Below are 25551 nucleotides of genomic sequence, written 5' to 3'. Positions count from 1 at the left end.
AGTTGGCTTTTCTTTTTTGTAATACAAGTGTCAAGGCATCCACTTCAAAGATGGCTATCTCTTAATGAATACATTGCCAGCCACAGGACTAGATTAAAAAGTCAGACCACACCACCTCTCACCATCCCACTCCCCAACTCCTTGCCCCCAGGGGCTCCCTCTTTTGGTTTAGAGATCTTGGTTGATTTCTGTACGTGACCATTTGGGCCACTTGATTTTTTCTCTTCCTGCCCTTTAAATTCCCACTGCCCTCTATCCCAATAAAGGCAGAACACAAGGCTCATTCTTTCTCTTTCTCTCTCTCTTTCTCTCTCCAGCACCTCATTGTGTGGTCCCAAGTGTGCCATGTGCTTTACAGGACCTGTGAGTAATAAACCTTTTTTGTTTTTTTCCCCAAAGTTCCCTGATGTTTATCACTGAGGGCATCTTACAATCATAAGAACCACAAGGGCCGATCCAGCCACAACACTGGATATTGATAGGTTCAGACATACAAAACAGTCACCTAGTTTGAAACAGGAGAGAGGAATGTGTTAATCTGGAGATGAGAATAAAATAGGGATATGGATGATATAGTGGAAGAAGTCATCTTCTTCCTCTTGTTCTCTCTGTTCCCTCCTCCCCCATCTCCTCCTCCTACCGCTTTGACTTCTTCAACTGAGAACAATTTGACAATGCAACACTTTACTTTAACCCAAGAAAAAGTTACATTGTTTTTCCCTAAAATTTCTGGAAATAAAACAAATGTATTCGTATGCTTACTGTGAAAAGTAAAGAAAAGAATCAGGATACAGGGAATAAGTTTTGGAATAAAATAGGCAAAAATTTCAGTCTTGACTGGATCACTTAATAGCTCAGGCAAGTGACTTAACCTCTTTGGGTATCACTTTTTTTATCTGCAAATTAGGGATCATACACTCTTATTCATAAGTTTGTGATGAATTCAAAGGGTGATAACTCATAGTTTGTGATGAATGAAGAAGTAAGCAATAATATGAAATACGTAATTTCATATAAAAATTATTTTGACTTTCATTGCTGCACTTCATTGCAAAATAAGTTTTTCATGTTGTTTACACATTACAAGGTGGCATGGAAATATTTTAAATATTTAGAAAGAAACTGGTTTCTATATTGATTTTTTACATGAATGCATTTAGAATATAAAGTTATAGATTATAATGTTGTACTCTAATCAGTCCATGGTTATGTTAGAACGTAAAACATAATAGAGTAACCAAATAATTAGTTACTTAGTCATCAAAGGTAAATTAAACTCATGAAATCTAAGCAACATAGAACCAAACTGAGATTTATATACATAAAGCTGAGAGTTCGATGATTAAAGGGTTACAAGATGTTCCTGTAAGTGGTTAACTATTTACTATTCTGCCACATATGACTATAAAGTCAATAATGCTACATCTTGTTAGCTGAGTGGTATTTTAGTTGATTATCAAATTAAATGCTTTTATTTTAATGAGTGGCAGGGGAAGGGTATGTGTACCATGGGATCAATTATTATTGTATAATAACTATTAATTACTTCCAAAGTACTAATTCTGAGAAGACTAAGGATTAGAAACTGACTTCTATCTTAACTAATCAATGTTAACGTTTTCACATTTAAAGTGAAAATTTGAATTAATGTCACTTAATCTGGATTTCTTTCAAGTAGGAATCAAAAACAGAAATACTGCCAATGCCTTTTAGAGTAAAATAAACCATTAACCCAATAGCATTTCAGTATTTCAGACTATTTCAGGCCACTTTCTTAATTTCTGTCACTACAAGACACTCTAGGATCATCTTGCAGTTAGTTTCCTTCCCTAGTCTTAGAATCAACTATTTCTCCAAAGGTCTCTGTACAATGAAATTAGAAACCAAGACTTGGATCCCAGATGTTATCATTGCTATTGGAGTTTTCTTTGCTGCTATGGCCTCTTAGCTGATAGAGCAGGGAAATATCAATATATATGTGTACACTAACCTGTGTATTTATATATCTACAAATATTTCTATATATAAACATCTGTATTTATATAAATCTAAACATGAGTTCTTGCTATCTCCATCTTTAATTGCTACATAGATCATTCTAACCTCCTCCCCTTGTTTATCTGTAAACTCTAAGAAATTTGACTTCCATAATCTGCCATTCATTTCCTTAATTTTCAGTATCCGTATACATCTATAGCAGTATCAGTATTGTTAGCCCAGATCCCCATGAGAAACTTTATCAACTAGAGTACAATGCTTACTTACAGTTTCTTTTGCCTTTAGTTTTCTAAAGTCTCGATGCTTTGTTCTGTAAACTTCTATGGATTTTGACAAATTCATAGCATCTTATATCCACCATTACAGTATATACAGAATAGTTTTACAGACCTAAAAAAGTCTTGTGGGTTTCAGGCCTCACCTCCTACCCTTGAATCCCAAGATACTAATATATTCATATCAAGATATTGATAGTTTTAATGGCTCCAAAATTTTGCTTTTTCCAGATTGCTGTATAACTGGAAAAGTAACCTTTTCACACTGATTTCATTTACTCAGTAATACACAATTAAATTTATCCACATCATTTTGTGGCTGGTTAGTTCATTTCTTTGTGTTGTTGAATAATATTCCATTATATGGATGTACCATAATTGTTTTATTCATTCATCTACTGAAGAACATCTTGGTTGCTTCCAGTTTCAGGCAATTATGAATAAAACTGCCATAAACATTCATATCTAGGTTTTTGTGTGAACATAAACGCTTTAAAATCAGTTGAGTAAATACCAAGGAGCATGATTGCTGGATCATATGGTAAGAAAATAATATGTTTTTCTTTGTAAGAGACTGCTAAAGTGTCTTACACAGTGGCTGCACCATTTTGCATTCTCACCAACAACAAATGAGAGTTTCTATTACTCCACATCCTAGTAATGCATGTTGCCAATTTTTGGATTTCTGTCATTCTAAGAGATGTTTTAATTTTCAGTTCACTAATAATAAATGATGTTGAGCATCTTTTCATATATATATGATATATATATTAAATATATATATATATATATCTTTTGTGATATGTCCATTCAGATTGTTTGCCCATTAGATTGTTTTCTCGTTGTTGACTTTTAAGGATTCTTGGTACATTTGGGATACAAGTCGTTCATCATATGTGTATTTTGCAAATATTTTCTCTCAGCCTATAGCGTGTCTTTTCATTCTCTTAACATTTTCAGAGCTAAAGTTTTTAATTTAATGAAGTCCAGCTTACCAGTTTTTTCTGTCATGGATTGTGTTATTGGTGGTGGTATATCCACTACACCCAAGCTCACATAGATTTTCTTTTATGTTTTCTTCTTCACTTTTAGGTCTATGATCTGCTTTGAGTTAAATTTTGTGAAAGTTATTAGGTCTGTGTCTAGGTTCATTTTTTCTTACATATAGACATCCACTTGTTCCAGCACTACTTGTTAAAATGGCTATCCTTTCTCCATTGGATTGTCTTTGCTCCTTTGTCAAAGACCAGTTGACTATGTTTGTGTGGGTCTACTTGTGGGTTTTATTCTGTCCTATAGATCTGCATGTTTGTTGTTTCACTAATACCATAACGTCTTGATTATTGTATTTTTCCACTAAGTTTTGAAATTGGGTAGGTTGAATCTTCCAACTTTGTTCTTCAATATCATGTTGGCTATTCTAGGTCTTTTGCTTTTCCAACTAAAGTTTAAAATTAGTTTGTCAACATCTACAAAATATCTTGCTGAGATTTTTATTGGGATTACATGAAATTTTTAGATCCATTTGGGAAGAATTGACATTTTAACAATATTGCATCTTCCAATCCATGAACATGGATTATATCCCCATTTATTTAGATTTCATTTGATATCTTTCAGGAGAATTTTCCACATACAGATTTTGTACAGATTTTGTTAGATTGGTACATAAGTGTTTCATTGGGAGGCCTTATTGTAAATGGTAATGGCATTGTAATTTCAAATTCCAGGTATGCCACTAAATGGGAAAGCAAATAACTTCATTATGTTATCCTTTTCTCATGTGGCCTTGCTATACTTGTTTATTAGTCATAGGAGTTTTGTGCATGTGCATGTGTGTGTGTCTATTCTTTGGGATTTTCTATGTAGAAAATTGTATCATCTTTTTATAGTGACAACTTTTTATTTCTCCTTTTCAATACGTATATTTATTTCATTTCTTGTCTTCTTACACTAATTAGAACATTCAGTATAATACTGAATATTAGTGGTAAGATATCTTTACCTAGTTCTCAGTCTTAAGGAGAAACAGATTGTTTCTTACCATTAAGTATGATCATTCATCCCGTCTCACTGCCAGAGCCATAAGTGGCTTTTTCTGGGATCTTTACTGTTAAAGTTGACGGAGTTCTTGAAAGTAAACCCACAAAAGTGTCTTGGTCTCTCTAAAATTTCAGTTCCTGGGGGTATGTCGCTCACATTAGTCCACACTATTCCTGCAGCAATTCATCAAAATTGACATTTAAGTGGTAATTCCTACCAGTTTATGGCATAATAACTTCTTCCCAAGGTAAACTGATCTTAGCTATAACTTGTGGATTAGCCTCTCTTTAGGTTTTGGGGTGGTAGGTTTGCTCTGCAATCTCAATTTTCCGATGGATCCAAGAAAATTTACTGATATTTGGTTTCTTCAGCTTTTTCTTGTTGTCAGGACAGGAGTGATGATCTTTACATGTCAAAGCTGAAACCAAATAGAAACAGACTCACAGACATAGAAAACAAACTTATGGTTACCAAGGGGGAGAAGGAGGGAGAGACAAATTAGAAGTATAGGATTAACAGATTAAAAACTACTATACCTGAAATACATACACAACAAAGATTTACTGTATAGCAACAATATCTTGTAATAACCTATAATGGAATATAATCTGGAAAAAATAACTGAATCACTATTCTGTACATCTGAAATTAACAGTTTTGTAAATCAACTATACTTCAGTCAAAAAAACAGCTGAAACCAGAAGTCTGAATTTTTAAAATTTTACTCATACATTTACAAGCTTCTTTATTCACTACTTTCTTACTGTCTCATTCTTTCATTCTAGTTTAATTTCCTTCTTCAAAATTCTTTAAAGTTATTTTAATAGTGACCTTTTAGTCATATTCTCTCAGTCTGACTCCATGTAACATATTTTTATTGTATGTAACATACTTTTATTGTATTGTTGTTTTGAATGACAGTTTAATTATAAGATAATTATAAGTTGAAAATTGGGTTCTTTGAGCCTTCTGAAGATATTATCTGACTCTTTTCTGGGTTCTGTTATTGGTATTGAGAAGTTTGTTGTCAGTCTAATGGTTTTATCTGTTTTTTTTTTCTTCTTCTCTGTAATTTCTAAGATTTTCTCTTTTTGCTTAGTGATCTACCCATTTTCTAAAATGTTTTAAAATGGAAGTCAGTCTCATTTATCTGTTTTTGGACCTTCTCTTGAATCTAGCAGATTCATATTATTAATCAATTTGGGGAGAAAATGGCCTATTACTAGTTTTAATATAGCCTAATTTAGGCTCCATTTTAAAGATGAAGAATCTCAGCATCTAGGGAATTAAGTAATGTGTGTAAAATCACGAATCTAGTAAGAAATCTATAACTAGTATCCATGTCTCTTTGAATGATAAATGCTATATATTGTCCAGCACATACATTGTTTCTGAATAAAGACTGTTATCTGGAGAGTTCAAATGACTATAGAGATAAATCATGATGTTAAATCTTGATTATTTTCTTTCTTCTGCATATACCATGATTAGTTTTCTACATGACTGAACATTCTTCTGGTTAGGTAAAAAAGACTAGACAATTATTTAAGTTTTATAGGATTCAGTACAGTAATATTATGGTAGCTGGTATTCAAAACATATCTGTAACATTTGATCACATAGTAAAACAATAATAGATTTTATATTGATAACAAATACATACAATCTATTGACTTTATGCTGGAATAGCATTTCCTACTTTTTTCCCAAGTTTTAGAGTTAACAATTTTTGAAAAATCAATAAGTAGTAAAAGTCCCCAAAGGGCACAGAGTACTCTTCTTAAAGAAACTCTAACTGTATCATTTAGTTTAATCAAGTACCACTTATCTGGGCTTCCATCTGAGTTCCAGAAATATCAATTCCTCTGATTGTCCCACTCCAAGGTCTAAAAGATATGAGAACTGAATGTTTTAGAGTCTCCAGCTGCAAAATAAAATGCTTGAGTGTGCAAAATAACATGTTTCCAAATACATTTAAAAACTGTACAACTTTATAAATTGGTGGAAAGAAGCTTGTCAAGACTGATATCAGATGACTGTTTACCTAACATCTTTTTATTTGCTTAGGAGAAATGGAATAGTAAATAAAAGTTATTTATTTATTAAGTGTGGCACTTAGGATTTTTTATGGGTGAAAATCTTTACTTTTACAGAAGCCATATTTAGTGTTTCCTGCAAAACTTGCCAACTTCTATCCAATATTTGGGTTCCATTTTACAGTTGAGGAATCATGAAGAAAAGAAGGAAAGTTAATGTTCAAGGCACACAGAAGACTAATGTCAAAATCTGAAATAACATTTCCAAATTCTTGGGAATTCAATCACTACCCTGAACCTCTGTGTCTCTGTTTTCATTTAAAATAGATAAATGTATACAAATATGTGCCTATGCTGATAGAGGATAAATCATATATCTAACACATATCTAACTTTCTTATATACCTTCAAGTGTTTCACTTTTGTAAATAATGAAATAAAAGCTGAATAATATTCATCTCCTCCTGCACCAATTGTTGAATAATAGAAGATATATCATCCAAATGCAGCTGGCTCTTGAACAACACAGGTCTGAACTATGTAGGTCCACTTATAAGTGTTATTTTTTGTTACACAATTCCCAGTTGGTTTAATCCATGGATGCAGAATGGAGGATAGGGAAGGCTGAACCCCCAAGTTGTTCTAGGGTCAACTGTAAATAAATATGTATATGCCTCTGTGTGTGTGTGTTCATAGATATACATACGTTCTGTAAAATCCATGTAAATATAATTACCGTAGGTACCTTGCTGGTCTCATGACTTGCCAATATATCTTTTGGTTGTTTAGTTATCCCCAGGGATAATATTTGGAATAAAACTTGCCTTTTAAATAGAGATGTAAGTGACCCAACATCATTGATAGATCTCTTGACTGAAAAGACTTCATGACAGAAACCTCCTATTAGAATCCAATTATGTTAAACTGTGAAATGTTAAAAGCACTTTATCACAATGAACTGTGCCTTTCTGCTCTGCCTAAATGCAACCTGGTACTTGCCTCACCTTGAGTCTTTTGTAAAGTGTGCCCAGAGGAACTGTATTATGGAACAGTCAAGACTGAAACGTATTCTTCTCAGTTCTTTACAAATCAAGTTCCAGCCTCCTTAATAAGAAATCTGACAAAGTACAGTGTATGTTCCCTGGGTAATCAGTCCAGCTCACACAGAAACCATAAAGGAACCAGCAGGGCTGCGGAGGTGAGTGGCTCCTTATGAAAAACCCCATTGTTCTCACAATTAAGGCTGAAGAGGCCCTGGTGGAAGATGTTCTGGGGATGTCTGAGGCCAGGGTGTAGGGAGGAAGGAGACTTGGGAATGTAAACAATAGGTGTCCTTCTGAGTCCACAGAGGTCCCTCTTGTAATGCAAAAGATGTTAATGTTTGAATAAAGCAAAACAAACAAGCACACTTACCATTGCTGCTGCTGCACCATGCTGCTTCAATATGTTGTTAGTTAGGAGATTGTAAACTCACCCACTTCACCTTTTGGACTACATCCAAGCAAGCTATCACAAAACATAAACAGCTGGATTCTTTTATCTGAGAGATATAATTAGAAATGAAGTGGGCTTTTAAAAAAGCAATTTCAAATTATGACTGGCAGGTTTTATGATTTTAACTATGTGCTCAAGAAAAATACACATTTAAGATTGGATAGCTTCTTCTTACATTAATGGAATTTAATATTCACTTCTTTTTCTCATGGCAAAATGACAGGTACATAAACACAAAGAATTTAATTGAACTTAACCATGTATGTACGTCTTATAGATATACAAAGAAATATACAACTTGACTGTAGTTACATCTAGAGAGGAGGTAAAGGAGAAGGAATTTGAGGGAGTAATCAAAGAAGATTTTGCAGCTCGTAGAATAAATTTTGCAAGAAATAATAGTCATGTATTACTTGTGTAACTAAAGGTAATATAAAGCAGAAAAGTTAATATATCATATAGTAGTCTTGTATAGATAGGTGAATTTTTTCTGCAATTCTCTCCAGTAAATTATATCATAAAGATAATAATTGTCAAAGGGGTTACATTTTTCAATAGGATAATATTCTAATTGTGACTTTAATCACTGTTGGGGATCTTTTTGTCTAAAGCAGCTATCACGTACTTAACAAGTAAAGTAACTTGACATTCGTTTGACCTAGTACAACATTTATTCATTCATTTGTATATTTACAGAGTGACAATTCACAACTAAGTGTCAATTAATGCAAATAATTAGCACAGTGCTTATAAGGAGCTAAAAAAGTAAATGAAAATAAAATTAGCCCAGCTGGAAACATCTAGAATAGCACTGAGACTCTATCTTTATCTGGGCCCAGAGTATGATAGGATGAAATTCATGAACTCTTGGGAGAAATAGCATTACAGGTAATATTATACAGATTGGAAGGCAAAAATAAGGATACTTGAAGCAAATTAAGATAAGGGTTAATGTGAATAAAGACTATATAGACAGAAAAGTAAATAGAAGTTTCATTTATTCACTCCTTAAAATTTATTTATCAAGTTTTCAACTGTGGACCAAGCATTCTGTTATGTTTTAGACATTTTAGATGAGAAAGACAGTGGTCATTCAATTTAGGAAATTTATAATCAGTGAGGGAGCATACACACATTTAACAAATATGTTGAAATAAATAGTATAGGTACTATTATAGACACAGGTACAGAGCAGAGTAGCACACAGAGAAGGAAATGATTTACTTTGCCTAGCAGGATCAGTAAAGGTTTTGTGATATAGCTCATACTTAAGTTGCATACTTAAGTTGCATATGAGTTTGTTATGTAGACCCTCACGACTGGGAAGTCGTGGAGAGATGTCCCCAGCTGAAGGAGGATCACCGTAAGTATGGATAGAAGAAAGGACAGAGAGAAAGAATGTGATACTGAATATACTCTCTATGCAGCAATTAGGGTACAAGGAATCTGCTGCATAATATTTCATGTAATCAGGTTTTGGTTTAAAGCAATGAAACCTAATATGTGGGCTTATATTAAAACCATTACTAAAATCTCTATTGAATTCAGATTGTTTTCTCCACCCCAAACCAGAGATGTAATTCAGAAAGCAGTGTGAAGTATATTTGAGTTTATAACTAAAGATCAAATTACTATGTTAAGCCAGCTTTTGTCAGTAAAAAATTAAATTGTCACCTACCATGCTCAAAAGTTGAATTGGTATACAGCAAAATGTATATTAAATGAGTTTATACCTGCTGTATTATGACAGCATATATTATGACTAAAAGAAAGCTGCTTAAGCATTAAACAATTAAATTTAATTAATTAGTATGATTCCGTTCTACTAGGTCCTAGAGTTTTAATTGTTTCATATGAGTTTAGAGGTAGGGTCACAAACTGGAGAAAATGAGGTTTTAGTAATGTGTCAGTTATCAATGACTAAAGAACAAACAACCGAAACTTAGTGGTTTAAACAAAAATGATTTATTTTCTCTTATGATTCTGTCAGATGGCTGGATGATTCTTCTGTTGGACTCATCTGAGGTCACTGGAAAGAGGACACAGCAGAGGCTGTCAGCAAGGGCACCTTGGTTTTCCTCCTTATGGTCTCTACGTGTGGCTCACTTGGCCTTTCTCACAGCACAGAGATCTGAGGGCAGAGGTCTGATGCGAAGCCTTTCAGAAGGCAGAAAACAGAAACTATGAGAGTTTATGACAATGAGATTTGGAAGCCAAGGTCTTGCTTTGGCTGCATTGGAGTGATCAAGGCTAGTCAGAGGGTCAGGTGAAATTAAAGGGAGTAGGTAAGGGTGATACCATTTTGGCTTATGAGAGTGGTAAAGTCTCACTGTGAAAGACATTTGGGATGTGAGCTACTGTCATGGCCATCTTTGGAAACAATCTACCACTATTGGTTAGTAGAATTAGCTAAAATTTTTAAATTCAGTTTGAATGAATTTAGACAATGTATGCATTCTCCAGTTTTCTGATGTTTCCATCATATCCTCTTGTCTTATACCAAGATTCTTCCAGCTATCTGTTCTCAAAAATATTAGTTTTCTACCCCTAATTTAGAGAATCCTGGTTTACTTATTAGAAATCAGGAAGAGGGAAAGGGTACAATAGAGTTTCTAGAAACTCCTCATTTCAGAGACTTTAAAGAAACTTTACTTGCTTTTCATCAACTAAAGCCTGATTAAATAGTATTTAAATTTTTTGACCTAAGAAAAATGAGACAAGATAGTATTTCCCCAAGATGAAATTTGTCCAGTTAATACCATCTTTTGAAATATAAGTCCCCATGAATATTTACAATAAGAGTGAGTAGATTTGAAAATATAGACTAACTGGTTGAAGAACAACATTAAATATGGTGGCAAGGGATGGAGCGGTGAAGGTCAGGAACCAGAAATGCTTCCAGTGACTTTGTGAAAGTTTTATGTGGCAGCTGGAGGAGCAAATGAGAGATGAGATGAGAGAGAGGGCTGTGACGATATATATCATCCCATTATCTCATCATTAAAGCTGTATAGATAGACAAAATTTGCTTAGATAAGTTCATGGTTTTGAAACATGAGTGTGACTCACTTCTGTGTTTTTCTATTGGATATGAGATCATTTTATTTTATCTGTTTGTAGGACATGTTAAAATTCTATGAGAGAAATCTGGCTCAGAAGCATTTTGTAAATATTATGACAATAAGCCTGAAGCAAAATCACTGCAGCCCTGTTTGGAAAAAAGAAAAAAAAAAATTAAATGCTAGAGAGAGTAGGTGAGTAGCTCAACGAAGATAATCTGGGATATAAATTTGGAGCAATCAGATTATTAATGTGCTGAGATTTCTATCAAATTAGCTGTTTGACAATATCATGACCTTGATTTTATAAAATTCTGGAAAGGCATTAGTTTGTACTTTCCAGGAGATAATTTCTGAGCCTCATACAGCACAGTATCCTGTGGTTTTAATGTAGTCTATTTATTGGTTTCCAACAAAGTTGTTGTGTACACATTTTGTAATAGAAAAGGTTTAAATATAATCTCCACTGTAAATATCATTTTATAAGAAAACAGTGATGCATTGAGATTTTGTATTTTAGTAATATTCATTTCCTGGTTTCATATTATTAGATATATGACAGAAATCAAATCCTTAAAGATTTAGCATTTTACAATTTTGAAATCAAATCATTAGATGCTTCTACTACTATGACACAATAAAACCACGGTCTAAAATAATGACTGTGAGTTTCATTCAGTCATAAAAAATAAAATTTGAAATAAATATTAATAATATCACTTTTAATCTGAGAACTCTACAATGTTCCTGACTCTTGATTTGCACTTCTTTTCAATTATTATAATACTATTACTTGTCTTTTATATTAAACAAAATCCTTTAATACCAACCATTTACCTCTAATATAAAGCCCAAACACATTAGCATGAAGACACAGCCAGCCTTTATTTCTACTTAGTCTGATTTTTTTTCTGTCCCAGGTACAGTTTCCAGAGCATGTGGCCAGAGCAGCTTAAAGTTTGATGTTCTACAGTTGCTGTCTTCAAATGCTTGCTAATTTTATCTTCAAATTTGCTTTTGTACGTGAAGTTCAATGGCAGAATGGAGCATGTGCCAGGGGCTTGGATAGTAGGCTTACACATGGAACATCCCCTTCCCCACCTCCAGAAGAGATTCTCAGCCTCTCTCTCTCCACACTCACATACTGACCTCTGCCACTCTCAGCTGAGGGCGATGACTGGGTTGCTGTAGTGGACCCAGGCTTGCATTTCACTGTCCTTGACTTTGGCCCTGGCTTTGTCTTGGGTATGAGTATAGGGATAGTAGAGAAGGGTAGGAATCCAACATACTCCTGATGGCAATCAAGACAGGGCAAGGCTTTGGCTGTCCCATCTGGGCAGACAGCACCATAGGCCATGTGCTCAGATGATTTGACAGATAAATTGATGGGAATCTTGCACCCACCCCTGATCTAGGTACCCAGAGCAGGCAGCATATTCCAGTACGCGATTTTCGATCTGTTAGGAGGATGGGATAGCAGACTCAGTGAAAATGGAAGATTCCCTGCTCCTCACCCCACACATTCCCAGCAGCATTTCTATTTTGCACTAGGATCTGCAAATTATGTAGCTGGCTCTTTCTCTTATCCTCTGCCTACCTCCAGCTATACTGAAGTAGTTGGGCTTTTTGAATATCCTACCTTTGTACATTGGTGGTATTCTTCTACCTGTAATGGTTATACCCCACTTGAATACCTTGAAAATGCCTATTTATTCTTCACATAGTGCAATTATAAATTTCTCTCTGTAAATCTACATCCCCACGTGTATTCCCTCAAAAATGATTTAGATATTCCCTCCATGTTGATCCGATATGATTAGTGGACACCACTCCCCTGGCATTTATCATATTGATTTGTAAGTGGATGCCATCCCTTTATTTGAAGGGTAAGACCTATTTTTCTGTAATCCCAGAACCTAGCATGTGCCGGTCAGATAATAAACATTTGTTGAAAACCAACATTTATCCTGAATTACAATGTTATATATTATTTATAATATCTCGGTATTATATCAAATAACTTTTCCATAGTATATGGCTCTCAATAAAATTTTGGAATAGCTATTAAATCTATTTAACTTGAAATATGATTTCTTGAGGGTGGTATTTTTCCATTGTCATTTAGGGGACATTTCAAAAACATATACACACAAACACATGGATACAAACATTGGGAATGCTAAATACTTGACCCTGTTGAGGGCAAGCAGGGAAAAATAGCCAATTTATATATTGTTTTTATTCATTTTATTTCAAACTTAACTCACTGTTAGCTTGAACAATAGCTAACCCTGAATAGGTACATAAATGTAGGCAAGTGACTTACATGATACTAAGGCTAGACTTGTGAAATGAGTTTGAATTCATTTGCTGTTTTTAGTATTGGCTCTACTCCAAATGAGCTACTTTCTCTCTAATGGTTACATACAAGCATCAGCCCTATTTTAATTTATGACTAATAAATGGCTTGAATTCATGCTTTTTAGACATTTGATTTCCAAAATTCAGTTATTTGAGGAATGCAATCACAATTTTGCCTATGTGCTCGCACCACCTAATGATTATTTATTTATTTAATATGTATTATAATATATAAAAACTGTCTTACTTTTTTTGTACACGGGCCTCTCACTGTTGTGGCCTCTCCCGTTGCGGAGCACAGGCTCCAGACGCACAGGCTCAGCGGCCATGGCTCACGGGCCTAGCCGCTCCGCGGCATGTGGGATCTTCCTGGCCTGGGGCAGGAACCCGTGTCCCCTGCATCGGCAGGTGGACTCTCAACCACTGTGCCACCAGGGAAGCCCAAAACTGTCAAAAATAAACAAATGGGACCTAATGAAACTTCAAAGCTTTTGCACAGCAAAGGAAACCATAAATAAGACCAAAAGACAACCCTCAGAATGGGAGAAAATATTTGCAACTGAAGCAACTGACAAAGGATTAATCTCCAAAATTTACAAGCAGCTCATGCAGCTCAATAACAAAAAAACAAACAACCCAATCCAAAAATGGGCAGAAGACCTAAATAGACATTTCTCCAAAGAAGATATACAGACTGCCAACAAACACATGAAAGAATGCTCAACATCATTAATTATTAGAGAAATGCAAATCAAAACTACAATGGGATATCATCTCACACCAGTCAGAATGACCATCATCAAAAAATCTAGAAACAATAAATGCTGGAGAGAGTGTGGAGAAAAGGGAACACTCTAGCACTGCTGGTGGGAATGTGAGTTGGTACAGCCACTACGGAGAACAGTATGGAGGTTCCTTAAAAAACTACAAATAGGACTACCATATGACCCAGCAATCCCACTACTGGGCATATACCCTGAGGAAACCATAATTCAAAAAGAGTCATGTACCAAAATGTTCATTGCAGCTCTATTTACAATAGCCCAGAGATGGAAACAACCTACGTGCCCATCATCGGATGAATGGATAAAGATGTGGAACATATATACAATGGAATATTATTCAGCCATAAAAAGAAACGAAATTGAGCTATCTGTAATGAGGTGGATAGACCTAGAGTCTGTCATACAGAGTGAAGTAAGTCAGAAAGAGAAAGACAAATACCGTATGCTAACACATATATATGGAATTTAAGAAGAAAAAAAAATATGTCATGAAGAGCCTAGGGGTAAGACAGGAATAAAGACACAGACCTACTGGAGAACGGACTTGAGGATATGGGGAGGGGGAAGGGTGAGCTGTGACAGGGCGAGAGAGAGTCATGGACATGTACACACTAACAAACGTAAGGTGGATAGCTAGTGGGAAGTGGCCGCATGGCACAGGGATATTGGCTTGGTGCTTTGTGACCGCCTGGAGGGGTGGGATAGGGAGGGTGGGAGGGAGGGAGACGCAAGAGGGAAGAGATATGGGAACATATGTATATGTATAACTGATTCACTTTGTTATAAAGCAGAAACTAAAACACCATTGTAAAGCAATTATACCCTAATAAAGATGTTAAAAAAAAAAATAACACATTTATTTTAAAAGAAACACACCTCTTACTACCCAAAGTGGGAAACCTGGATTGCTTCCTGGAAATCAGAGGTAAGGGTAAATATCATTTCAAGGTAATCATAATAATGTGATACAATTAAAAATAAACAATGAAATGCAAATAAGACCAAATATAATTGACTGTTTTCAAAAGAAAAAATGATACCTGAGTACAAATTCCTGAACGAGAGAAACTTTTCCTAATCAGTCAGTACTATAGGTAATCAGTTCAACATTGTATAGTTTAAAAAGTAATGATGTGGTTCTACATCAGTTAATCCACCAATATTCTTGGAGTTCCTGCTGAGTTCCAGACCCCTGTTCTAGTCATCAATAAGATGGTTCTGCATTTCAGTTTTGAGGTTCACCAATATGCAGAATTCCAAGTCATTTGTGTATGTGGACTGTATGCCAGAGACAAGGTTCTGAGTTTTCTGCTTTGCTTGCTGTGCCTAAGCACACAGGCAGGTTCATTCAGCAGCTTCCCATGCGGTGAGGCTGAACCCATCTCGCTGAATTTGAGTAAATGGAATGTGGCCAAAATGATACAGACTGATTTCTGGCCTGCCTTGTTTTTTAGGAATATCTTGAATGTCCCTCCAGATCTCTCTCCAAAAAATTTAGAGGCCAATCATTCCAGAAACAGTAGCTGAAACTGGAGGAAAGTTGTCCTCACTACGACACAAGCAAGAAATAAATCTTTGTTATGATAAGCCAATGAGTTTTTAAGGTTCATTTATTACTGCAGCCTATCCTGGGCTATCCGAAAGTAGGCAGAAAGGCAAATAATATTTTCAAAACCTTCTCTGATAAGGATAGATTCTGGCAATTAACCCACAACCAAATTGACATAAGTGAATGGTTTTCCAACAAAGTTTTCTTTAAGAAAGCATCTGAAAGGTTTGCCTGAATATATTCTTCTGGATGCCAAATTATTTATTAATACCGCTGTATAATGGGAGAATGTTTCTTACCTGCTAAACATTTCCATAGGTTTTAGAAAATTCATATGGAGATCATTAGTCATGTTTCAAGTGTATATTCATACTATCTGGAAAATATTCAGATGAGTCAATAATGAGGTTTTGAGACAATAAGGCTTAGTTTTGTTGTTGTCAGTTGAATAAATGACTGAAATTAAAGGATATATTTGCTGGATTCTGGGTTTGTTATGTTTATAGTAATGATGAAATAATAGTGACAACTCCAGTTTTATTAAACCACACACTTGTAAATGCTTTACCAATACCTACTTATTTGATGCTCACCATAACTTTACAAGGAAGGTACTATGATCCATCTCACTACACAAAGGAGATAGCTGACTCTCAGTATGTGGACAGTAAGTCAGGGAGCCTGATTTCAGAGCTGCACTCTTGGCACACTTGTTCTTCAGACCCAGTGGGAGGTGAACCTGTTTCCGAGGCTATACTCAGCAGAGGTCCCCTGGGTATGTGCACTAACCCTCATTATAAAGTGACCTATTCACCATGTTTATATTTCATGTGTTCAGTTGTGAGGTAAGGCCTTCAATTACTTGCCTTCAACATACTAGCAAGAGTTAATCCTTTGCTAAATAAACTTATCACTCCATAACAGTTTTGGATTACTGTTCATTTATCGCATATGCAGTTTTTCAACCAGTTCTGATCTATCCAAGTGATCTCAGACAGATTGGCATCTGGAGTTGGCTAGCTCTGTTATTTAAAGCAGAGCTCCTAGGAGGCCAACAGTAAGAGATCAAGCTCCTTAGTCTATTGAGTCCAAGAATGTACCCTTAAACCCAGAGTAATTTCCTATTTCACAAAGAGGTGCCACTGACATAGGAGTGATCAAAGGTAAATGATGGGGAGCTTAGGTCTAGAGATAAAATATAAAAATAAGAAATTTCATGTTTCCTATACTATGAAAAACTGGTATAATTTTATGTAATTTTCTATCATTGTTTTGAGTTTTTACATTTAAATAGATTAATAGTAGAATCAATTCCTGTCTTTGTCAAAACCAAACGTATAAAAGTAAAGAGAGTAGAGAATAAAAGATTCCCCTGATCATAATCCCACTACCAGAGGTAGGTAGCCATTGCCAACACTGCTGGTATACAACAAATATGTAACATTAATGATGAAATTTTAAACATATTGCTCATATGGTTTTCAACTTCTCTTTTTCCAGTAAAAATATTATCATAAGCACCTGCTAAGGCAGTAGGTACAGATTTGTTTCATCTTTTATAAAGATCGCTTGAAAATCTGGTGATTTATTAAACCTATTCCCTATTGATCAACTTTCATCTCCAGTTTTTTGCTATCCACAAAAAAGGCTTCAGTGAATACAGTTTATATACATCTTTGGGATCTTATACCAGAATATCTGAAGAATGAATCCTTTGAAGTGGAACTTCTTGGCAAAAGAGATCATATCTTTTTTACATTTTGACAGATGCTGCCAAAACAGACCATCATTTTACATGCAGCCAAATTAATTTTAGTGGTGTCTTGTGCCAGCGATTCTGCCCTCCGTGTAGGCAGCCAGCTGTGGATGAAAGAGTTTGCTGAGTCAATTGATAGAAATTTGCATCCAAGGCTGGCCTATGATAGCTGACATCAAAAGACCAGCACACATTATCACAATTTAAATGAAGGAATTCAAAAACCCCAGGAGCTATGAATGTTAGGCTGGTCTTTTATGTGTGTGTTATCCACTGACCTCTGAATTATCTTACGGTATTTTCTCTTCTTTTCCATTGTTATAAGCAATTATCAGAGGAGCCTCTGCCATACTGGAATTGACACTCCTGACAATTCTTTCTCAGCTAGGAATCTTGATGGGGAAGATGGAAACAATGCAACTTAGGTTTGAGAGGAATCAAAAGTGTCTTGGTCCAACAAGGACAGTTAAGTAGCACATGCAAAGTGGATGTGATCATTTGCCATCAGCAGAGGAGTGACCAGTAGTCTAGTTTAGGGAATGACCAGGCATGCGGAGATCTCTGGTACTTCCATCTGGACTACAGTTTCATCAAGGGTAAAAAAATAAACTAAGTAGGACTGCACACTTAGTACACTTAAGGATATGAGTTTTGAGAGTTTTTTATTTCTTTTTCCTTTTTTTAATTGCAAAAGTTTCAACGTTTGGAAAAAGGTCTTCTGATTCAAACCAGCTTGTTAGTCATGGGATCTGATAGTTTCTAGACAAGAGTTATTTTATTATCCCTGGATTCTTGAATAAAAGGAGTCCTGGGAGTGATTGTAAAAAGGAATGGCCTCCAATCTTCCAAGAGCATCGCATGAAACTTTCTTGTAGCCTCTTCTGGTATGACCTGTGACTTTTTTTTTTTTTTTTTTGCGGTACGCAGGCCTCTCACTGTTGTGGCCTCTCCCGTTGCACAGGCTCCGGACACACAGGCTCAGTGGCCATGGCTCAAGGGCCTAGCAACTCCGTGGCATGTGGGATCTTCCCAGACCGGGGCACGAACCTGTGTCCCCTGCATCGGCAGGTGGACTCTCAACCACTGCGCCACCAGAGAAGCCCTGACCTGTGACTTTTTATCTTGGTATCTATTCTTTGAAGGAAGAGAAATAAACCAACTACCAACACCCTAGACAATGTAATCCCTATATCCAGGACACAACTGTAATGTGACTGAGGTCAGCTACAGTTTACAAATGAAGCTCTGATTGCCCAAGTTCATCTGATGTTGATTATTTCTCCAGTTTCCAAATATCACAAATTCTGATATTTATTCTTATGGGTAAAGGGTCAAGTATCAAACTTGGAAGCCTATTTACCTCTACCCTACCTCAATTAGGTGAAAGATATTCTTGAAAGAAGTGAAGGTATTGTATTAGCAACACCACAATAGACCTGTTTCCCAATCTTGATAGCGCAAAAAGACTGCTGGATGCTTAAGAATGACCTTGGATTACTTGATCCAGGGTAGTGACTCCAATTACAGATGATGTTTCTGATATAATTAGTTTTTTTTTAAAGAATATGAATCTATCACCATGAATTTGGAGTGCAGCTATATATTTGATTTAATTTTTTGGATTCCACTGTTTTTACACTTTTAGAGGTAAGTCTCTTTTACAGCTGGGGCAGGAGTAAGTACTTCATTCTTCACCTTGAACATTAAACCAACCTGTATTCCTGTGGTAAATCTCACTTGGTCCTGATATATAAATCTTCCTGTATGCTACTGTATTTTTTTGCTAGTTTTGTCGAGGAGTTCTGTGTCTCTATTAAGAGATATTGGTCTGTAGTTTACTTCTCTTTTGATATTTGCCTGGTTTGGGTATTAGGGTAATACTGGTCTCACAAAATGAGTTGGAAACATGTTCCTTCCTCTTCTTGTGGAAGATTGGTATTAATTATTCTTTGAACATTTAGTGGACTTCATCAGTGAAGCCATCTGGCTAGGGTTCTTCTATGTGAGATGTTTTTAATTACTAATTTAACCCCTTTACTTGCTATAGGTTTATTCAGATTTTCTACTTCTTCTTGAGTAAATTTTGGTAATCTGTGTCTTTCTAGGAATAGTTGAATTTACTGTTTCAACTAAATTATCTAATTTGTTGGCATTTTATTTCTGTGAGGTCGGTGATGGCCCCTCTTTCATTCTTTATTTAGTAATTTGAGTCTTCCTTCTTTGGTTTCTTATTCAGACTAGCTAAGCTTTTGTCAATTTTCTTGATCTTTCCAAAGAACCAAACTTTGGTTCTCTGTTGTCTTTCTAGTCTCTGTTTTATTTAGTTCTGTTCTAATTTTTATTTTTTCCTTCTTTCTACCTGCTTTGCATTTAGCTTGCTCTTCTTTTTCTCTGTTTAATAGCTAGATTATTGACTTGAGATCTTTATTCTTTTTAAACGTAGGGGCTTACAGCTTTAAATTTCCATCTAAACACTCCTATAGCTGCAATCCCATAAGTTTTGTTACGTTGTATGTTCATTTTCATTCATCTCAAAATAGTTTCTAATTTCTCTTTTAATTTATCCTTTGACCCATTGGTTATTTAATAATGTGTTGTTTTATTTCCATATATTCATGAATTCTACAAATATCCTTCTGTTATTGATTTCTATTTTAATTCCAGTGTGGTTGAGAATATACTTTGTATGACTTCAGGGTTTTTAAATTCACTGAGACCTGTTTTATGACCTGGAATATGGTCTATCTTAGAGAATGTTCCACATGTACTTGGGAAGAATGTGTATTCTGCTGCTGTTGGGAGGAGTGGTTTATGTCTAATAGTGTGTTCAGATCTTTTATTTCCTTTATGATTTTCCACGTATTTCTACACAGTTTTGAAAATAGGGTATTTAGATATCTAATTATTGTTTTAAACTTCCTGTTACTTTCTTAAACTCTCTCAGTTTTGTTTTATGTATTTTGGGGCTGTATTGGTAGAGAATTTATTATTACCTCTCTTAGGAGACACTTCCTTCAGATACCGAAACGATCTCTTCCTTATTTCTTTAAAACCTTTACTCAAATATCACCTTACTGGAAGAGTTTTCATGATTAGCTTTACACATGGTAAAGGGCAACAACCATAACCCCAGCCACCAAGCATGCCCAACTGTTTTTTCATGTCTCACTTTTTATCTATATCACTCAAAGCTTCTTCATAAGACACAATTTTTAAAAACTGTTTGTTCACCAGCCCACTCCAAAATATAAGCTGTAAATCATCAAGGGCTTTGTTTAGTTCACTTCTAAATCTCTGGAAGCTAAGCCAATGCTTAGCTTATAGTAGGTACTCATTAAACATTTGTTGAATGAATGCACTAGAGCAGTGGTCAGCATACTTTTTCTATAAAGAGCCAGATAATAAATATTTTAGGTTTGTGGGTGATGAGGTCTCAACTCTGCCAATATATTTTGAAAGCAGCCATGGATGATATGTGAGCAAAAAAGCATGGCTATTTTCTAATAAAACTTTGTTCACAAAAATAGACAGTGGGATGGATTTGTCCTACTGGTTGGAGTTTGCCAATCTCCTAACTAGAGGATGACAACTACAGGGAAAAACTCAGTGACTGACAATGACTTTAGGAACTGTGGCATTTTCTATGGATTCAGAAACTGAACATGGCTATTCCTTTGTATTGTGGTGTATTGTGGAAGGAGTGGTAACATTGTAGTTGTGCCCACAAGCATTGGAATATGCTGAGCATTAACAGCTTTGGATAGATGTCCCAAGAATGTGGGCATATTTGCCTAGCACACCTGGATTTATTTTGCCACCTATCTGCATGGCACTCTCCAAGTCAATGGGAAACATGTATTAGACATATTGGGTTGCAGTGCATTAAATAAGTGTTTGGGAATTTATCTCATCTAGGCTCCTTTGTCAGAAAATTTGCTCACAGTGCAGTTTGGGCAATGGTTCATGTCATCTTGGTTCCCTGGCAGTAGCTGGTTAGATCATGAAGAATCAATACTGGGCAAAAACCCACAGCATGTGAGACTCTACTTAAAAAGATGAGCTAAGACAGAATGTCTACCCTTAAGCAGTTAGAACTTGGAGGCCTAAAGATCAGAAAGAAACAGAATGGGGGTCTCTGGGGCATATTAACAATGGACTGTTAGAGTGAAAGTTTGTCAACTGCTACTGGGGGGATCATTGGGCTGCCTTGGTCCAGAACCACATTTAAATCCCAGCCTGATTTAGGCCTGGTTCTATTACTATTTTACAATAAATCTTTAAGCTTTATTGCTATTAAACTATACTGAACTAAAACACACCTCAGACTGAATTTTATCATCTAGATGGCTTGTACTCGTAAATCAATTCATAATAGTCAGAAGTTCAAACAATGTCTATAGAAAACATTTTCTGCCATTTTGTGGTTGTTGTTCATTTGTTTATTTTTAGCATAGACAATGAAAAGAAAGGTTTATTTTAAGTCACTTAAGTTAACTCAGTGGGGTTATTCCTTTCAGGTTTCTTTTTTCAGAAATGTAGGTTATTTTGTTTCCCAAAATAAAAATTTAAAATGGTTATTTCATAAGGGAAAATTTTGGGTTCAATATCATTTCCTCACACAAGAAAATATAAAGTGAGAAATTATACATCAATATCACCATGCCGTTTTTGGCAGATTGGAGCACATGGGAATCTATTAAAACAGTTGAAAGACAAAAAGGAGATCTAAACAATTAATTGTTAACATTCAACAATAGCTTTTCTAATGAGAGAGAAAAAGGTTGAGAGAAAGATTAAAGTATTAAAATACTCAGCAATATTTCTTTTACTTTGAACCAGCCTGTTATGTTATTGTAAATGATTTCCTGAATTCCTCTCTACTCAGCCTTTGGATATTATTCTCAAGATTGTTTTCAGGTTTTTTAGTCTCTTCCTTGTTCAGAGAGCCTTTCATGCAGCCCTAAAAACAAAACCTAACGCCACTTTGTGCTAAACGTTACAATGATTTATCTGTTTGTATATTGCTTTTTATATGTGTGTATGTGTACATGTGTGTTTGTGTATGTGGATATGATTCATGCATGTACATTAAAACATAGGAACATCTAATTGAATATTTTCATTGTAGAGAAAAAATTTCATTATTTTCACATTTTTTGTTACCTAATGAGTATATTTCTAATTCCAGACAGAGCAATGGGGACCCCTAACTGAACTAAGGGAAGATTAGTAGTGACTAAGTATAGAAACAGTAACTTATTATATAAAGCTTTGTAAGTCATAATATGGGTTGCTTTTTACTCTGAGATGGGAGAATTTCAAGCAGAGGAGTAACAGATCTTTTTAAAAGTCACTCTGGCTGTCATGTTGAAAAGGTTTGAAGGTTCAAAGGTGGAGGCTATTATAATTGTCCAGGCATGATATAATGGTGGTTTGGGCCAGAGCAGTGATAGTAGGAGAGTGTTAGAAGCAGTCAGATTTGTGCTTCTGTTCTGAAAGCAGAACCAATGAGATTTGCAAATGTGTCATGGGAGAGAAAGAAGACTTTTGCCTTTTGTTGATTTTTATGAATCCTTCCAGTGTATCTTCATGTATGTACAAGTAGATATACTTAGTTTCTCAATTTATTTTACAAAGTGTATAATGCTACATATTATGATGTGGGTATTTATACATTCATCTTATTTAAAGATATGTATGGAGCCCTTCTGGTTTCACATATGGAATGCATAGTCTCTATGTAACTAGTCCCTAGTAACAGACTTTTGAGTTGTTTCCAGCCCCTTGCTATTAAATCCAATACTTCTGTGATTAGCCTTGCATGTGAATCATTTCTGTATGTGTGCAGCAGGTCTCCTGGCTAGATAGATCCCCTGGAGTAGGATTGTTGGGTCAAAGCATAAATGCATTTATAATTTGAAGAATTAATTCTCAAATTCAATATTTGGAAAGTGTTGTGAAAAGCTGTTATTCTTTTCAATTAAAAAAAAATGGTAAGATCTTTGCAGCTGAGTGGTTTTGGCTTGCTTGGTTTGTGTGTTTACTCTGAAGAGGCTCAAAGAAACATATTTTCGAATTCAATTTCAGAAATATATGGACTTTTATGGCTGAATTTTTTATATTTTTCCTTGTCCTTATTTTTGTTTTTGTAAAATTATCATTGTATTGAATACCTCTCTGTTTAAAGCTTGTATAACAAGATGATTATGGACTCCAACTGCTAGTGAGCCTGGGTGTGAATCTAAGCTCCATTCATCTGTGACCTTGGGGAATTCAACTCAAACTCTCTGTGACCTATATCCTCGGTGGTAGACTATGAATAATAACCATCCTATCTTATTGTGTTGTTATGAGGTTAAGTAATTTAAAAATACGTAAAAACACTTAGAGCAATATCTGACACAAAAATGAACACTCTTCAAGTGCTGGATGGTTTTAGAAGTCACCGCATCAATTTTGTGAAAAGATGGAGATACAATAATAATAATATTACTTTGTTTATACGTATTCAGCTTTCATCTAGATGGGAGAGTACATTTATTTATATAAATGAAAATTAGTTAATTAGATTCATTCCCTCTAATTTACATATAACTTCCTCATATGCAAAGTATTCTAAAAATATCAAGTTGGGAGCTAAAAAGTGTTTTTGAAATATTCCCTGACTAAACAAGACAGCCAGATAGCAAGTTCTTTGAAATACAGGCAGGCACTATTATAGACTTAAAGAATTTAAAAAGAAAAAAAAAAAGGATATTTTTTCTATAAAGAGCCAGATAATAAATATTATGCTGCAGAGTTGCGAGCAGGAGCTGGAGCGCAGGGGGCTGCGGTCGCGGTCTCGAGGAACATGCAGGAAGAGAAGCTCAGCCTCGTGCGGCAACTGGAACTGCTCAGGGAGCTGAACACGAGGCTACGAGACAAGAGGGACGTCTGTGAGGCCCAGCGGCTGAGCAGTGGCCGCAGGAAGGCTCTGACCATGGCCCCCCTGCTGGGGACCACCTGCGCTCCTGCTGTTGTAGTAGCTGGGCTCGCCCCCCCAAGACGCGGCTCTGGCCACCTTCCCAGTGCCCCCTGACCAGCCCGAGTGACTCACTGGGCGTTACTTGGTTACTCGGAGAAGCTGCCCCTTGAAGGCGACTCCTCATGGCTGGGGGCTGCCCATCCAGGATGTGGGTTCTACCCAGTAGGCTGCCTGGCCTGCCTGACTTGCAGACGTGAAGGAACTAATCCTGGGTGGTCAGGGTCTCACTGTGCCTCCCTGCCGGTCCTCACCCTACCCCCATCCCATCAAAACCAGCAGAAAACCCCCTCTTCCAAATAAAGTCCACTGACTTCGACCTCGGCCTCCTGTGTGTGTGGGAGCCACAACATTTGAGAGGTACACGCATGAGATTTCCACCGTCCACGCGTGTCCCCGGCCATGTCCCCAATCCCTCACTGTCCGTCAAAGCTGTAGGAACCGAGGGACTGAGGCCACTGACTCCCAGGAAGCAGCAGGCGGGGTCCCCTGCCCACCCCCAGCCTAGAGAGAAAAAAAAAAAAAAAAACGGCATTAGATAATTATTTAAAGTTTCTTATGTGGACTTTTTATATTTTTGATTATATTTACATGTGAAATTGATATTGCTATAAACTAGCTAATATCAACAGTTCTAAATATGAGAAACACAAAGGTTATTGGATACTTAAGAAAGTTGGCACAGAGTCAGTTGAATTTTTTAAAAGATAACCTTCCCTCCAGAAGTGTTTTAAGAGACTTACATTATTTCAAAAATCAAAAGGACATGATAGGGCTTCCCTGGTGGTGCAGTGGTTGAGAGTCCGCCTGCCAATGCAGGGGACACGGGTTCGTGCCCCGGTCTGGGAAGATCCCACATGCCGTGGAGCGGCTGCGCCCGTGAGCCATGGCCGCTGAGCCTGCGCGTCCGGAGCCTGTGCTCCGCAACGGGAGAGGCCACAACAGTGAGAGGCCTGCGTATTGCAAAAAAAAAAAAAAAAAAAGGACATGATAGTAAGCAGTCAAGAGAGGGAATGCCGTTTGGGATGTGGAAGGAAACATGAGGGGATTCTGGGACACGAGTGATGTTTTGATGCTCAATCTGAGTGCACATGACATGGGTATCTTCAGTTTATGGAAAGTCATTTAGATAAACACTCATGAGATAACTTAAAATATTTTTTTAATTAAAAAA

The sequence above is a fragment of the Globicephala melas genome, chromosome 2, assembly GCF_963455315.2.
Source record: "Globicephala melas chromosome 2, mGloMel1.2, whole genome shotgun sequence".
In the NCBI taxonomy this organism is placed as follows: Eukaryota; Metazoa; Chordata; class Mammalia; order Artiodactyla; family Delphinidae; genus Globicephala; species Globicephala melas.
The sequence above is the reverse complement of the archived record's forward strand: the minus strand, read 5'-3'. Positions refer to the sequence as shown.